Source organism: Talpa occidentalis, unplaced genomic scaffold (assembly GCF_014898055.3).
Source record: "Talpa occidentalis isolate TD23 unplaced genomic scaffold, MPIMG_talOcc4v2.1 talOcc4.6, whole genome shotgun sequence".
In the NCBI taxonomy this organism is placed as follows: domain Eukaryota; kingdom Metazoa; phylum Chordata; class Mammalia; order Eulipotyphla; family Talpidae; genus Talpa; species Talpa occidentalis.
In genome coordinates, this window is record NW_023604972.1 from 82,777,371 (window position 1) to 82,794,469 (window position 17,099).

Below are 17,099 nucleotides of genomic sequence, written 5' to 3' on the forward strand. Positions count from 1 at the left end.
GTGTGATGTGCTTGCCAAATTTTAACACCATACTGAACTGACTTGATTTTTTTTCTTATGTACAGGTTAGATATTCACATTGTAGGCAGGAAGGACATGCAATAGATTCTGTTCTGCATTGCATATCATTTTAAGCTCAGTGATTGTGAAAGATATTTCAAAATGAAAAGCACTTAGCTCTTCAGGAATACCAGTTTTTACTTTTTAAGTGAACAAGTATTTTTTTGAAAACTGCAAGAAGAACACAAATTTTTTTCTAGAGGGAAGCTTATGGAAAGCAAATATGGTTAGTTCCCTCATATTTGCAGGATAAGACAAGAGTTTTTTTTGGAAGTGAAAGATAATACCTTCCATGAAGACAATTTTTCTGTTTTTGGTCCACTGAAATTTTAGATTTTCAGCTTTAAGTGGGATTTGCAGCTATTTGGAGTTAATGTTTTAAATCCTTGTTGAGTGATATGTCCTGTTCACTGATATCTGATGTGGAAATAACTGGTCCCATACATAGACGAGAGCTGTTTCTTTAAATTTTATTTTGTGTTTAGTAGTTGAATCAGAAAAAAAATTCAAAATGCTCCCAAAAGCGTGTGTTTAATTTATTCTGAGTTGACATTTTATAGAAGAGGAGAGAATTTTTTTTTTTTTTTGAGATTTATTTATTTATACATGCACTGGGTACAGTCAGAAGCGCGGGAGGGTGAGAGAATTCACCAGAGCCAGAGCGGGGAGCAGAGCAGGCAGAAGGACTGAAGTACACTGCTGAGGGGAGCAGCGGGCGGCAGGAGAGGTCTGCGCGCCATTTGGGACCCTCCTCCGGTGGCCGGGGAGCAGCTGGGGATGGAACCCGCGCCGCAGAGGCTGCGGGCAGCTTTGCAACCCAGCGCTCAACCGCTGCACCTCCGGGGAGGCCCAAGAGGAGAGAATTTTTGATGATAAACTATGATTGAGTAATTCGTATTCTCTCAAGTGCTTTTGGTGGGTGAGACCAGCTGATTGTATATTTTTAGGTCATGGTACACCATTACCATTAATTCATACAAATCTTTTCTTTAGTTTTATTGTTTTTAAGAAGTTATTAATTTTATCTTCAGTCTATCCTCAAATGCATTCATTCTTTCCTACAAATCTCCAACATACAGTATTTCCTTAGATACTTGGGCAGGCCTTTGGAAATTTACTGTTGATTTCACTGTTGTGTTTTAATTATATTTACACATTATGTACTATTATGCAAATTTCATTGTTTTGCTTAACATTAATATTGTACTTTATTCATGCTGCTATATATTATTTCTGACTATTGCATATATTTCCATGGTGCACATATACCACATGTTACTTTTTTATTCCAAATTATTGCACTTTTTAAAAACTCTTTCCTACTGAAAATAATGCTGCAATAAATGTTATTCTACATGGACCTGTGTATATATTCCACAGAATAACCAAAATATACATTTTCTCCATTCCTACTTAATACTAAGTTCAGATTGCCCTGTTTTCTCATTTTAAATTCCTTGGAGAAAATTCATCTTCCAATTTTTTGATTTGTTTAGCTGTCTTTTTTTTTTTTTAATACATTGGAATTTTAGTTTCCAGACTCAATTGTAATTTTCTCTTTCTTTGAAATCACTCCTTCCTACCTAGCAGTTTTCAGATACCTCAAGGTCTTATGTTGACTTTTCTGTCTCACTTTAATTATCAGTATCAATGAGTCCCAGGCTGGGAAGCTGATTTGGCTTCTTTCTTTCTCTTGAGGGTCCCCCATGCTCAGGCAGCAGTCTCAGCTTACCATTTGCTTCACATTGGGGAGGCAGCCCCAGCCCAGTTCTGGTTTCAAGCAGGCAGGTTTAGATTCGCTGTCATCTTGGGTATTGTGGTTCCCCATTATTAATCATAGTCATCCTTTATAGCTGAGTATCATCCTGTTACACAGTATCTCTAGCAGAAGTACATAGTTATGAATTTTTAAACCTCTTCTTTCATCTAGATCACTTTTACTTGAGTACTTGACATACCATTAAAAATGTACACATATTGCTGGTCCTTGAAGTTGTGGTTTCTCATTTTTTCTAACAAGTTAAAGTTTTTCTTTTTCTATACTCTTAGTTCAAATGACATGGAGTTCAGAACTGGGTTGACATGTCCTGAAAATATATTTAATTCCTATGCTTTGCTACTGCAAAAACATGATCTTTGTTCTTTGCACATGTCTTCAGAGAATATTAGGCCATTTTTCAGGCACTCTGATATCAGATATGTTCACAGTTTTAGCCTGAAAAATGTAGCTTGAAATTCTAATTAAATGACTTTTTGAATTCAAGAAATAGAAATGTTTTTAATGAAGTAGTCAAATCTACTCTTCTTAGTAGTGTTTTTTACCACAATATTTTGGATATTATCACTGTAATCATTCTATAATTCCCTGATTGGCAAGCCCTCCCAGAAACTCCCTCTTAGAGTCTTCAGTAAGTGAAGGTTCATCTTCAGCGAAAAGTCATTATGCTTGGATGCTGTTTTCACATCTTTCTGAGGAAAGCTTCCGATTACAAATGTCTACCTTTTACTGGTGCTTTAGTGGTGGGTATCACATTTTGACCCACAAAATGTGATAACACATTTGAAGAGGTGTGGACTGTGCCCCTAAAACTTGCACAGTGCAGTGAAACATGATGTCAATAAAAATAAGTTAATTAAAAAAATACAAAATATCCAACTTTTTCTTTCTCCTAGGGTTTAAAATATATTTTTCTCAATCTTTGGAAACATTTATTGAGGTTGGGGAGGAGTCTCTAGCAAAGAGATTTGAAAATAGCCTTTTGTAGTTAGACATCTTCAACTGGCTTTCTACAATATAAAAGTTGAGTGTTGATATTCCTCCCAAAATACAAACTTGGGGCCTTTTCATGCACACTTTTCTAAACCCTGAATACTCTTTCTGCTGGTGTAGTGAATTAAAGCTGTGTATAAATTCCCTGACACTCTTCCCTTGAGAGATGTGTGTTTTCCTTTTATTGAATCTGGGCTGGATTACGATCAAGAATATACAATAGAAGTGACATTGCGCTAATCCTAGGTTAATCTTTAAGAGGACTGTTGGTTTCTACTAGAGTTTTAGAGCTTTGAGCTGCCACTTTAGAAGCCCAGTGATAGAATATGAAAGGGACAAGGGAGCAACGGCAGATGGAGAAGGGACCCAGTTAAGCTAGCTTTCCAGCTGCCCTGCCTAGGGGTCAACCATGTGAATGAAACTGTCTTGACTCTCCAGACCAGCCTGGCTGCCAACTGAATACATGGAATAACCCCAGTTGTCACATGGAGAAGGAAATTGTTTAGTTAAAATCTTGACCCACAAAATTAAAAGACATGAGAATAAAATGTTACTTTAAGGCACTAAGTTTTCTTTCCAGCTGATAAAATTATTGAAATGGCCACTTTTCCCTGCCAACTTTGATAAATTGTATTCCATATTTTTTCTAATGTCAAGTCAAACATCTTATTCCTAGGGAACCTAATTCCCCCTATTGTATTTGCTTGCAAAAGCATACTCTCTCCTTTGTAGTTCTCCTGTAACTACAAATTTATATTGGTTTGGTATTTGACTATCTGTCTATGATGGACAGGAGTGGTGTCATGTTCCAATGCATCCCTAGCAACTAACTCCATGCTAGGCAAAGTTGTATCTAGCAATTTTATTGAATGAATGAGTGAATCCAAGATCGACAGGATTGATTGGCAAGCAGTGGTTCAGAGCAAGTAAATTTACAGCATTTTGTTAAAAGAAAGTTGTATGTTATGTGTTGCTGCATTTTCCACTTTCCTTTAATGGGATCCTAAAAATCAGCTCACACCTGTGGGTTTTATTGGATCGAGGAGATTAAATATCTCTCCATATCTCTCCATCATATGTGGTTTCCATTCTTAGAGGTATTTTGGAGCTACAGAGAAATATTCATCCTTTTAAAGTTATTGGCCAAGTGTATAACTGAATTGTCTTATTGGGCAATTTAGCCAGGTAATGCCAAAACCACCCTTTAATTTCTTCTATTTCCTAAAAATATGTGTCACATTGGTTTTATAGTTGAGGGGAAAAAAGTATGTACAATAGGATATATCTTTATCACACCTATATTTTATATTAGAGAAAATATATCCTGGATCATGAAGGAAAATGGCAATTTTTTATGAAACTTGGCATCTGAAATGCTTCCTTTCTTGGAAAACATGGAATTTATGAGGAAATCATAGTCATATGAGTAAGTTTTCTGGCAGTTCATGTAGTAAATATGGATGGAATGTCTTCAAAATATGGTGTCTGCCACATTATATGTTTCCTTCAATCACAAAAAACCAAATCCATTAATGAGTATTGTTAAAGATATCCATATTGTTTTCCAGAACATGTTAGCTACAGCATGACAAGCCCTCCCCAAGTCGACTCAACTTTGCATGTAGCAACCCTTTCCCTGCAGGCTCCGTGTGCTTCCAACCCTCATGCCCTGTTCCACATGGATGGAGATCATATATTTATATTTTTCAGAATCTGACTTCAACATCTAGCATGATGTTAGACTCGTTAGTAATGACTAAAACGTTAGTGGCTGCTTTTAGGTTATTCCCAACAGAAAAAGCAAAGCCATTCAAGGAGTTTGAACTGAGACATGTTATGATGAAAACTGCTCTTAGCCTTGGAGGAGAAGGTGGCGAGATTGTCAGGGCCGGCCCTGAGATACCTCAGAGCCGACTGAGGGGCTTGACTGCTAACCTTGTCAACAAAAGGAAAACTGAGAAATACAGCATACCGGGGTGTTGATTTGTGATTTGCACATTCTCAATTTCTTTTTAATTCTGTCAGGATAAATGAGAAGAAAATATTACATGTTAAAACTTTGTTTCCTCTTTAAAAACCATGCTATATGCTATGAACATGTGTTAGTGTTAATTAGCGTCACCTTTACATCTTGTTTGTAAATATCAGCAGTTTTTTTTTTTTTTTACATCTCTTTCCTATAAATCACCTCACGAAAACAAATGAAGAGACTATAGAGAATTTCACTGTAACCTTAGAAATAAAAGCACATTTCTGTTTTGCCATGTTTCAAGGCAACAGTGAACAGGCCACTTTCAAGCAGTGGTTCATACTCAGGGACAAATTGCTATTTAGTTTTGTTTTATTCATTTATAAAATTGTGAAGCAGCATATGATTTTATCAAAATTTTATGTACCATTTGTAATAGGGAATTGCCAACATGAAAAACAGTATGTCCATGTGCCTCGGGCTGGGACTTCATACAGAAGCAGAGTCATTCTGGACATGACTAGAATCTCCTGTAGCATCTTGTGCTGTGATGAATGGGCAGTCTACTGAGCTGTCAGCCTAGGCAATCAAACAATCATGTCATATTTTAACAATGAATACATTTGAGGTAAACAGTATTTCTTAATGGAAAATTTTTCTCTTGCGGCATTTACTCAGCTGATTATATGAAAACAATTTTTATAACAGGGTTCACAAATTCTGACTCCCAACTAGCAACATTACCATCATCTAGGAACATGCTGAAAATTGAAATTCTTGGATATTACTCCAGAGCAGCTAAGTAGGAAACTCTGGGACTGGGTCTTGTCAATAAGCTCTTTATATGATTTTGATAGCTCTTTCAATTCGAGATTCACTGGCTTATTAGAGTTTGGTGGCAGTGTAAAGGAAAAAAAAAGTTTTTGAAATGTCAGTACTATTAAAAAAAACTGTATTAATATGCTGAACTTTATAGGTCTTTTTTGGGCACTATTTTCATTTCATTTATTTATTTTTAAAGATTTATTTATTTATTTATACAAGCAATGGGTACAGTCAGAAGCGCAGGCGGGTGAGAGGATTCACCAGAGCAGGCAGAGTGACTAAATACACTGCTGAGGGGAGCAGCAAGTGGCAGGAGAGGTCTGCGCGCCATGTGGGACCCTCACCCAGTGGCCGGGGATCGAACCCACGCTGCAGAGGCTGCGGGCAGCCTCGCAGCCCAGCGCTCAACCACTACGCCACCAGTATTTTTGAAAAATATTTATGCATACAAGAACTGGAGTACAGACCAGAGTTTCAGGGGGTGATAGGATTCACCAGAGACAGAGTGGGGAACAGAACAGGCAGATGTGCTGAAATACTCTGCTGAGGGAAGCAGTGTGAGAGAGAGGAGTGGTCTCCTGTGCCATGTGGGTTGGCTCCCTGGCAGAGATCGAATTTGTGCTGCGGTGGCTGCTGATAGCTGCTGATAGTTTCACAGTGCTGCAAATTAGTTTTGGCACTATTTTTATAGTAAATGTCACTGTTAAAGTACAAATTCTTAAGAAGGTTGTCCTAGTCACCATCCATTATTTGTATTAAATTAATACATTACAGTGTTAAAATACTGAAACATATAAATACTAAAATACATGAAATACTGTGGTATATAAATATATTTGTGTTAAAAACACATGAAAAATAATCTTACATAAAAATCAATAAAGACAGCCCATTGCTATAATTAAATTTATACTCAATTTGCCTGTCATTACCTAATGGAAAAAAAATTAACTGATTCAAATTCTCCAGATAAGCTTAGCGAGTGTCCAGACATCCAGCTGGACAATTCATTAGTGTGCTTAAGCCTCTTCCCTATTGTGTAGTGTTGCTTACCTCCCTAATGTCTCTGGGATTTTCCTTGTAGCACTCAACTTGTGCTGACTTTCCATTTCCAATGACCCAAACTTTCCAGCTTTTCTTCTACAATAATACCTCATTGTGGCAACTCTCTGCTAGTTGCAAAAAAAAAAAAATGCCAAGGTCCCAATTAACTCTGCTAATTACACATTGGCGGTAGGTGCTCATTAGCACCTATTAATTTTTAGCTGAAGCAATTGAGGTATGACACAAAAGCAGAGGAGGGACTTTCAAACTATGGGGCAGATATTTTGAGTCATACAAAACTTCTGATTTTCTTTGAATTGTCTTGCACAGGTGATCAGAAAAATTTATCTCAATTTTTGGTGAATGGTGAAATTTATCATCTTCACCATTTTTAAGTGTATGGTTCAATAGTGTGAAGTATGTGCATATTGTTGTGACATGTACCTCTAGAACTTCATCTTGCAGATCTGAAACTCTATACTCATTAAATGAAAACTACCCTATACATCTTCCCCAACCCCTGTTAGCCATCATTTTTCTTTCTGGTTCTGTGAATTTGCCTACTTTGTAGATCTCATAAGTAGATTCTACATAAGTAAAATCATGTAGTGTTTGTATTTTTGTGATTACTGGTTTCTATCACTTAGCTTAATGTCCTCAAGGTTCATCCATAAGGTAGCATGTAGCAGATTTCCTTTTTAAAACTGAGTAACATTCCATCATATGTCATATCACATTTTGTTTACCCATTCATCTGTTGGATATTTGAGTTATTTCACTTGTTGGCTAAAATATTTCCATGAGACCTTGCAATTCTTTTGGATATATACCCAAAAGTGGTATTGCTGGATCATATGATAATTTTATTTAAGATTTTTAAAAGAAATCTCATGCTGGTTTCCAAATCTTTTGCACCACTGTGCAATTCTGGACATTGAACATAGAATCTCTGGACATTTGCTTAACTTTTCTCTTATGTTTACCAGTCTACTCTGGTATGTTCCAAATGGTAGCACTGCTCCTCCAGCTCTTTCATGATTTCTGAGCCAGTCTCTGTGGCAACCTGATGAGAACACTCTATTCTCTGTGTGGCCTGGGATTCAGGATGTCAGTGTCTTGGCAGACAATGCCTTTTGAGACTGTAGTGGATTCATTGCACCCATTCTCTCCAGCATTGCACTGTATTTCATGATTCCACTGCCCCCAGGTATGGCTGTCAAAGGTGGACTTCTCACCTCTGGATGGAGTTTGGCAAGGTCTTTCCAGTAGGCTTGAAGCTTAGACTTTATGTGGCTTTGGAAAAAGGGGTGCATGATGTGGTTCCTCTTCCATCTCTGCCAGTGTTTCATTTGCTTCCTGTTGCTCTTCATGAAAATAACTGATGAACTTTTTCTTCTCTTCCATTCCTGCTGTTTGTAGGCGAAGCTCGGGAGGTTTGCAGTTCCTCCCAATGCTCTAGGAAGGTGGAGGATGTGGCCATGGCAAAGGCCAGGTTAGCTTAGAGATTCTGGGTTTCCCTCCACGTGGCTTGGTAAATCAAGCCCTCACCCAGACTCTTTCCCCTCATTGTCTCCTATTCTTTCCTCTCAACCTCTACCACCTCTAGTTCTTGGACTCCTTGGTGAACTTCTGGGCTGTGCAGATGGTTCAACGTGTCTAGATTTTCCTAGAACAAAACAGCCTTTTTAAATGGTTGTTTTCAAGGGAGAGGGTGCTTTGTGCCTGTTCTGCTATGTTGTGGGTGGAGTCTCAGTCTCCATTTTACAATCTTATTTCTAGGTCTTTTCCCCCACTCTGGTTTAGTTTTGTCAGTTCCTCTGTTACCTCAGCTTTTGGTTTCATATCTAAGAAATTATTGCCAAGTCCAATTCCATAAAGCTTTTTTACCCCTTATGTTTGCTTCTAACTGCCCATGTAATTCTAAGAAGCAAAACTGTCATTCTCAGTAAATTTTTTGAAGGGGGTGTAATTTTCTTCACACATTATGACACTGCATGAAACAAAAGAAAGCATTTATTTGAGACAGTGTCTAAAGCAACACAGTTCTAAGATTTGCCTATTGATGAGAAACATTGTAACATAAATGAACTATTTTAGGTTTTTCTTTATAATGAATGTATAAGCTATTTTTAAAAATTTACCATTATTTAATTAAAATTTTAAAAATTGGTAACAAACTTTGAGGTATTGTGTATTTCAAGCATGGAAGACACACTTTTTTTTATTAAAAGATAAGACATCTATTTATAAAATGCCTGGCTGTTGAGATTTTTCTCTTTTGATCAAGTTACAATTGCTAAAATTTCATATGTAGAATATGGTACAATGAAAAATATACAATCAGTGATATCAGAACTAGTGATTTTCCAGAGATAGGGTGACTATTTGGTATTGAAGAGATGACATTTCCAAGTCTTACATTTGTATATAATTCTGGGAAAAAAAACAAATCATTTGATTGAAGAGCTGTGATTTAACAAATGTGATTTTTATACTCATTCCCTTTCCAGGAAAAATCTAGGTTTCAATATCTAAAAAATTGCCTTATGACACACTATTTGGAGGATAAAATGAAACAGTAATTTAATTCTAAAGCTATGATGGGATGAGACTGCAGTAATTTTCTGAAATGGACTCTCTTCAATTTTGTGGAATATGCCCAAAATAAGTGACTAGGCTTCCCCTTCCCTCAAAACACAGAAATCTAAGAAACAACTCTTTTTTGCTCTAAAATGGTGTCTTTTTCATAGAAAATCAATGTTGCAAAAGAAAGCTTGGGAGAATCATTTAAACTTTGTTGACAAGGAGCAATAGGCAACTGGAGCAACATTTTATAATATTTTAATAACACAAAAATAAATAACTTCCAGTGAATTTTAATATGTATTTAAGCCTCTTCTGTCTTTTCACTAGGGAGGAAGGTGAGATTTGTCAGTATTCACTGGTGGCAAGAGGAGGACTACGCAGCTGTTGTTCACCTGATTCCCACAGGAGAAGGTTCGAGTAAGTGGCTGACAGGACAAAGATGATGATGTAAGGTAACTGATTTTCTGAACTTTGATTTTCTGTACATTGATTCAACAACAATTTGAATACTTACCATGTACCAGGTACTATTGTAGATGCTGGAGATTTATATGAAAAAAAAAAAAAAAAACCCAAAGTGTCCGTCTTCATTAAATAGAGAGATAAGGTGTGTATGGGGTAGGAGGGGGTGGGATGGAAAGGAGCAGATTGAATCTCTCAGTTGAGGTAGATATATGATTTGCAAATATAACAGTAGAAACTGTGGTGATGATGACTATAGTAGCAGTAGTAGTAGTAATAGTGGTACTACTACTAGTAATAGTAGTACACTGGTAGTAGTAGTGGTCGTGTAAAAGACTTGCTCTCTTGTATAGGGTGGTTCCAAATAGCCTTCCTAAAGAAATGCCATATGAACAGAGACCTGTAAAGTGAAGCAGCAAGTCCTGAGGTACCTGAAGGAAGGGAGTTCTAGGAAAAGGAACAGTTAGAGTGAGGATCTTGAGCAGGAATGTTCATTGAAGAACAGGATAGAGGTCAGTAGGGTTGGTCAGAGGGAGACCGTGAGATAATTGAAGACTGAGAGAGTGGCATTAGTGGTGTCGCTAAGGCCTTAGAGGCTTTGTAATTTTTTTCTATAATTATTGAAAGGTCCTGGATGTTTTGAACAGGGGCATGGCATTCAAAAGAATCTCCCTCATTTCTCTGTGGAGAATAGATTGTAGAGGTATGAGTGGTTGTTTCTCAAGGTTCATTTCTGCTTCGGTTTAGGTAAATACAAATATTTTAAAATTTAATATTATTATATAAAAATATATGAAAATTTTGAGAAGTGGTACAGAATTCTCTGAATTTGAACACAAGTTGATTCATGTTACCACCATCTCCATTATCCTTTGCTACCCATTTGTGTTCACATTTTACTCCCACCCCTGGCAGACACTGATCTGTTTTCTCTCACTTTAGTTTTGTCTTTCTAACAGTGTTTTATAAATGAAATTGTGTAAGATGTAACTTACTGAAGCTAGCTTCTTTCTTTGTTACCCATCCTGGTTGTTATTTGTATCAATAGTTCTTTCCTTTTTCTTTGCTGACTAGCCTTCCTTTGAATGAATATACTATAGTTTGTCTATCCTTTCACTGTTTGAAAGGCATTTAGGTTGTTTCCAGGCTTTTTTTTTTATTATAATAAAGTTCTGTAAGTATTTATGTAAAGGTGTTTATGTGAACATGAGTTTTCATTTCTTTAGGATAAATACTTGGGGGTAGGGTTGCTGGGTCATATAAGATGTATATGTGCAATTTTTGGAAGCAGTCAAACTGTCTCCAGGGCATATAAAATTGTGTTAACCCACCAGTAATGAATGAGAGTTCTAGATGTGCCATGTATTTGTCAGCACCTGGCATTATCAGTATTTTTAAATTTTAGTCATTCTAAAGAAGATGTAGTGGTATATTATCACAGTTTAAATTTGCATTAACCTAATGGCTAATAACATTTTATGTATATATTTATTTTTATTACAGTAACATTGGTTTACAGCGTTGTCTGTGTTGGCGAGGTCACCCCTTCAGGCTTTACTGCACCTCACCTGCTACCCAGGTATCCATAGTCCACCCCCATAGTACACTGTGGTAACCTCCGGTCTTTGCTCTCACCCCTTTTGCCTTTGCCTCTGGCAGCCTCAGTGCTAGAGTCAGATTTCTTTCTAGTTGTTATTAATTTGGATTTATCTTATCCTTTGTCTTGTTTCTTTATATGCCACATATAAGTAACATAATTTTGTATTTGTCTGCCTCTGACTTCTGTACAAGTTTTAATGTGTACATATATTTTTATTTCTCTTGGATATATATCTAGGAATAGAATTTCTGGGTTATATAGTAACTATGTTTAACTTTTTGGAAAAATCGCCAGGCTATTTTCCAAAGTAGCTACACTATAATTCTATCAACAATGTATGAAGGTTCCAATTTTCCCACATTCTTAATGTCATTTGATATTTTGTCTTTTTTTATTATAATCACCCTATGAGTAGTTAGTGCAAATCTTATTTTTGTAGGCTGACTTTTTAGAGATTAGTCTTATGCTTTCATTGCTTCAGTGAAAAATCAGTGATTTAAACAGAGATTCTGCTCAAGCATCTCAAATCTATAAGTCTGCCTTTTGCCAGTGAATGTTGGCTGAATATAGTTTGGAGAGGTTATGTTCTCAAGTCTGCTTCAGCTTTTACTTTACACTTGTCTCTTTTAGGTTTCCCTGCACATGCACACATTTTCACAGTGATATAGAAGAATCTATAAGTGGTGGCTACATTATAAGGTCAAAAATCACAAGAAAAATTCTAAAGCTCTAGAAATTTAATGAGTTCTACCATCATATTTTTTGTACCAAGAAAATTATCCTGCAGAATTTGAAGTTTTCTGACATAGCAGGTATCCTGACATTAACAGACTGCAGAACTCTATACCTCGTATTTGTTTTATCATTGTACCAGATTTGATAAAGTGGAAACTTGCACTTAAGAGAAATGAAAAATTTGAAAAAACCAAAGGTATCCAATCATTTGAAAAAAAGCAAAATTATGACAGTTTTCAGAGGCTATGTAAAATTTTAATTTGCTGCACTTTTTTTTGCCATTGAATTTAATAATACACTTTAAATAAATCAGATTAAATCTATTTTTAAATCTAATTTCCTTCTATCAGTTACACTTACAGGCAGTACTAAAGAGTTGCTTTTTCTCCAATATTGTATGTTTCTTTTACTTTCTCTCACTTGACTTCCCATTCAATTTTACTGTGTAATTCTCTATGCTGTATCTGAAGTAAGCAATTTTAAGCAATCTCACCCCTTTCTTTTGGAAGACTGTTGATCCTAGATAACCACAATTAATTCACTAATTTCATTCATGGTCTAATTAGCAGCTATTATCAGATTAATCTGGAATTACCTGGAAAGAGTTCATAGAACAGTTTTAACAAACATGAAATTTTAGCAAAGTGGAATTTTGCTTTGAATTATTTTCAACTCACATGTCATGTACAAATTCTAACTGCAACTCTATATAGCTGCTTTATAATTGTTCAAAATCTAACAAAGTTGTTCCTTATGATATGTTTTCTGAAAATATTTAAAACCTATTTACAGTATCCCTAACCAGTAAGCATATGTGTTCTTGTCTGTTTGGCAAACTCATGTCTATGTGCAAATGGATCTTGAGACTGTTGCTCTGTGATATGGTCTTTAAGGTCAATTGTGTAATTTCCATTTCTCTGCTTCCATGCACACCACACAATGTTCTTGTGTCTTGTATTTCTAAATAGATTTGCAAAGAGAATGCATGTATTAATGTATGACCTGGGTGTTCTGGTTCACTTTTTCTCTTTGGCATTATGGTACATACAGCAGTCTTTTAGGAGTTTGGTTAACAGGAAAGAATGGTATTAGTCCCTTGGAGAATGATGAACTCTGGGTACAGACAAAAATACTAATTTTAGAGTTTAAAAGCTGGACTGCACTAAGGAAATGCTACCTTGATGAGGTAAAGGACCAGTTAATATTATGAGGTGTCTTCCCCTCAAACTCTATAAATGCTACACGAGCATGATTTGCTGACATGTGACTACGAAGGACTGGCTTCACTGGGAAGTCTTCATTGACTATTTATTTCCAATCAGCCAGACTATGGATGGAGAGGATCTTCTTGTTTGGCAGTTCACCTACTAGGAGGTCAGAGTAGAAGTTAATCTTTGTCCAGACTCATGGAATGATTCAATCTTGTTTTCAGAGATGAGTCTCATACTGTCTATATTTTAACTTTATGTCTGCTAAGCATTAACAAATATTAATAGCTTATGTAATATCACAAAAGAAATGGGAATTACATCTAGTAATTATAGTTCTATACAAAATGATATCATGAAGTTACTACCTCAGGAAACATTTATCATTATCATCCCTCATGCCTAGCAACATGGACTTTATGAAGTCCCACAAGTAAATACATTTACTTCTATTTCTAATAATACCTGCACAGACCAGGTCCACACTGGCTCATGAACTGTTTACTCTTTCAGCAATAGTTATGTTGAAGAGGATGTGGTGATTAAAAAACAACAACAACAACAAAAAAACTCTTACACTGCAGGTGGGAATGTGAACTGGGCCAGTCACTATGTAAAGCTGTGTGGAGGTTCCTTAGAACACTAAAAATGGATCTACCATGTGATCCAGCAATTCTACTCCTAGGAATCTATCCAAAGGACACAAAAACACAAATTCAAAAGGAAATCTGCACTCCTATGTTTATTGCAGTACTTTACAGTAATCAAGCTTTGGAAACAACCCAAATGCCCCCAAATAGATGAATGGATCAAAAAGTTGTGGTATATTTTATACAGTGGAATATTACTCAATGGAAAAAAAGACACACTCATGCTATTTGCAGCAACATGGATGGAGCTGGCAGGGATTATACTAGCGGAAATGAGAGGAAAAAGAGAAATATTGGATGACCTCACTTATATGTAGATTATAGAGAAACCAAACAAAAGGTCAGGAAAAATTCAAAACTAGAAAGCTGAGCTAAGGCATACAGCAAAGGAGGGGCAGGAGTGGGGACAAAACAGGAGAGAGGTGAACACAAAGGAGTATGGTACTTGTTCGTGAGTGATACAGTGGTGGGAGAACTATGGGGACTACAACAATGTAAGAGAAAAAACTAGTTAAAAAAACAAAACAGAAAGGTCATCATAATATGGACTCAAGAAGAAATGCCAAAGCAGAACCATATTAAAAATTAAACTGGTACATAGGGCGGGCATATTCATGGATTAAAATGAAGACAAGATAAAGCTAGAGCCAACAGGACTGGTCATTTGTATTACACAATCATAAAAACTCCTCACTCCTTCCTGCTTCAAGGCAAGATTGGTTTTGGGAACTGGTCTGAGCTGGTAGACAAGAAATGGAAAGGCTTTTATAGAAGGCATGTAGAAACTGCAACAAAATCTGAATGTTTGATTCCAGTGTTCTCTACTTCATGACTGAGGGCTTCTCTGCATGCTTTCTCAGTGTTTACTTTGTTCTTTTGTTTGTAGATACTGAGATGTGTCTGTATGGATGACCCTTCTCTGCAAGTTCCCTTCAAGAGCCAACCTCTCTTGCTGTTCTTCTATATGTGTCCTTTCATCTCGGCTGCGCTCTTTATACCTTCCCTCCTGTTTCATGTCATCACCTCCCTCACTTGCTCTTCTGTTTTTCCCTTACATAAAATAACACAGAATAGAACTTTACTTTTTATTTGTTATACTTATTGAATACCATTTTATGTTTCTTGTTAATTAAAAAAAATCAATAAGTAAAATGTTTTTTTTACTGTAACAAAGGGAACAACCAAAAAAGCTAAATTAAATTACTTTTAACTTATGTGGTCTTGAATTGATTTTTTTCTTGCTCCTGCAGATTAGTGTTTTTTTACTTGGGGGGAAAAAGTTCTTTTCCTTGATTTAACTGTTTTAATTCTACACAGAGCTTGATGGGTTCTGTAGTTATTGTTGCTTTTTGTTAACTACTCCCTTTGTAAAATAAGGAAGACAAATATTAATGTCATCATTTTCCTGATAAAAGAATTGGAAAACAGAGAAGGTGAGCATTATATCTCAGATAAAACAGGGACATTAACATTAACAGAAGAATTCAGTGTTCTGAATTATTACATTAATGAATTGTTAAAATGCTTGAATAGCATGATAAATGGTCATAAAATTTTACCCTCTTTTTATTTTAACATTTTCTATTTTTGTATCACTTTTTTTTTTGTTTGAAAGAACAAATATTTCACATATGGTTCAAGTTCTCCTTATACTCATCATTTTCCTATTTTTCTTCTTTCCTCTCCAAAGGTAACTATTTCTGAGCTGAGTTTTTATCTTTCAAGTATATTCTTTTATACTTGCAATTCATGTGTATTAGCTCCTAAAGAATACATAGCACTGTTCTGGAATTGAAAATCCTTACATGTATTAATCAGGATCATTTTACAACTTGCTTTGATCATTCTGATCATATGTTTGATAGTTACCTATGCTGGTGGATGTCCTTTGTAAGAGAGAAAATATTCCCCCACCCCTTTTAGTTTCTTTTGACTGATCTAATAAATCAATTGCTATGAGACAAATTCACAAGAGGAAAGCAAGAGAAAGTATATTTGGAGGCCACAAAAAGACACATGGGTCCTAGATATTCTGGGGTTATATGCCAACCTCAGCTGGGGTGTAGGGACCTGGGGCTTAAGAGGAGGAATATACAGAAATATGGGGAAAGTTAATGTTTGGTAAACAAATAGATGATATACCACATTGATAGAAAAAAAAATACCATGCAGAGACAAAGGCAAACCAAGAGGAATTGGAAGGAATACATGAAATGGCCTTGCTAATTCACACACCTTCCCTCGCCCACCCTCTCTATCATTCTTAGCTTATATTCTTTGTGGTTATCTATGGTAATACCTTCCTTCTTGGAATAGTCTGGGCCCACCATTTAAATTCTTTAAGGCAATTAAGGGAAAGGTAAGGAAAAACTTTCTGAGTCTGCTGTTTCTTAAAAATAACCAGCTCTAAATATCTTTATGCTAAAGAGATATGTTTTAGGGTAGCAAATTTTGCTCTCCCCATAACTTCAAGTTCATTTATTTTATCTGCACTGTAGCATCCAATATATTGTATGAATATGCTATGATTTATTTACTTTTTTAAAAAAGATTATTTATTTATTCATACAAGAACTGGGATATAGGCCAGAAGTATGTGTGGGGGCCGGGGCGGGGAGAGGCGGTGAGAGAATTCACCAGAAACAGTGTGGGATCAGAACAGGCAGATCTACTAAAGGGAGCAGCGGGCCACACAAGAGAGATTTGCTGTGCCATGTGGGTCAGCTCCCTGGCCAGGGATCGAACTCAGGCTACAGTAGCCGATAACAATTTGATAGCGCTGAGACTTTAACCCCTGTGTCACCAGGGAGCCCCTATGCTATGGTTTATAAATTCATTTCGGCTTAGATCCTTTCTTCTAGTTTTCATAGCATAATATTTGCTTTGGCTTATTAAAAATTGTAAGGGAAAGCATATTCTTTCTATTTTACTAACAGTAGTAAAGCATTTTCTCTTTAATGTCTTATAATAAATGACTTATCTGTATTATCCTTTAAGTATTCATTCAGTCATATCAAGAGTTTCTGCTTCATTTTAGCAATAAGGACTATCTCTTTAAGTGTATCTAAACTGATGTGGTTTTCAGGAAGTAAAAACATCAGATATAGGCTAGAGTTTCAGTTATTGTGACATCATCTAGACCACATGGTAATGGGTATGACTTGAACAAAGGTGTCTAGTCCAGGATTCT

The 17,099-nt window shown here is 36.1% G+C and overlaps 1 long non-coding RNA gene across 1 annotated transcript; it reads left to right on the forward strand.

Moving 5' to 3' along the window:
- Nucleotides 1-9,686: 9,686 nt before the first annotated feature.
- LOC129144700 (uncharacterized) lies at nucleotides 9,687-15,007 on the forward strand. Its single transcript, XR_008549137.1, has 3 exons — nucleotides 9,687-9,706; nucleotides 11,220-11,295; nucleotides 14,796-15,007. It is a non-coding gene; the product is annotated as an uncharacterized LOC129144700 (long non-coding RNA).
- Nucleotides 15,008-17,099: the final 2,092 nt, after the last annotated feature.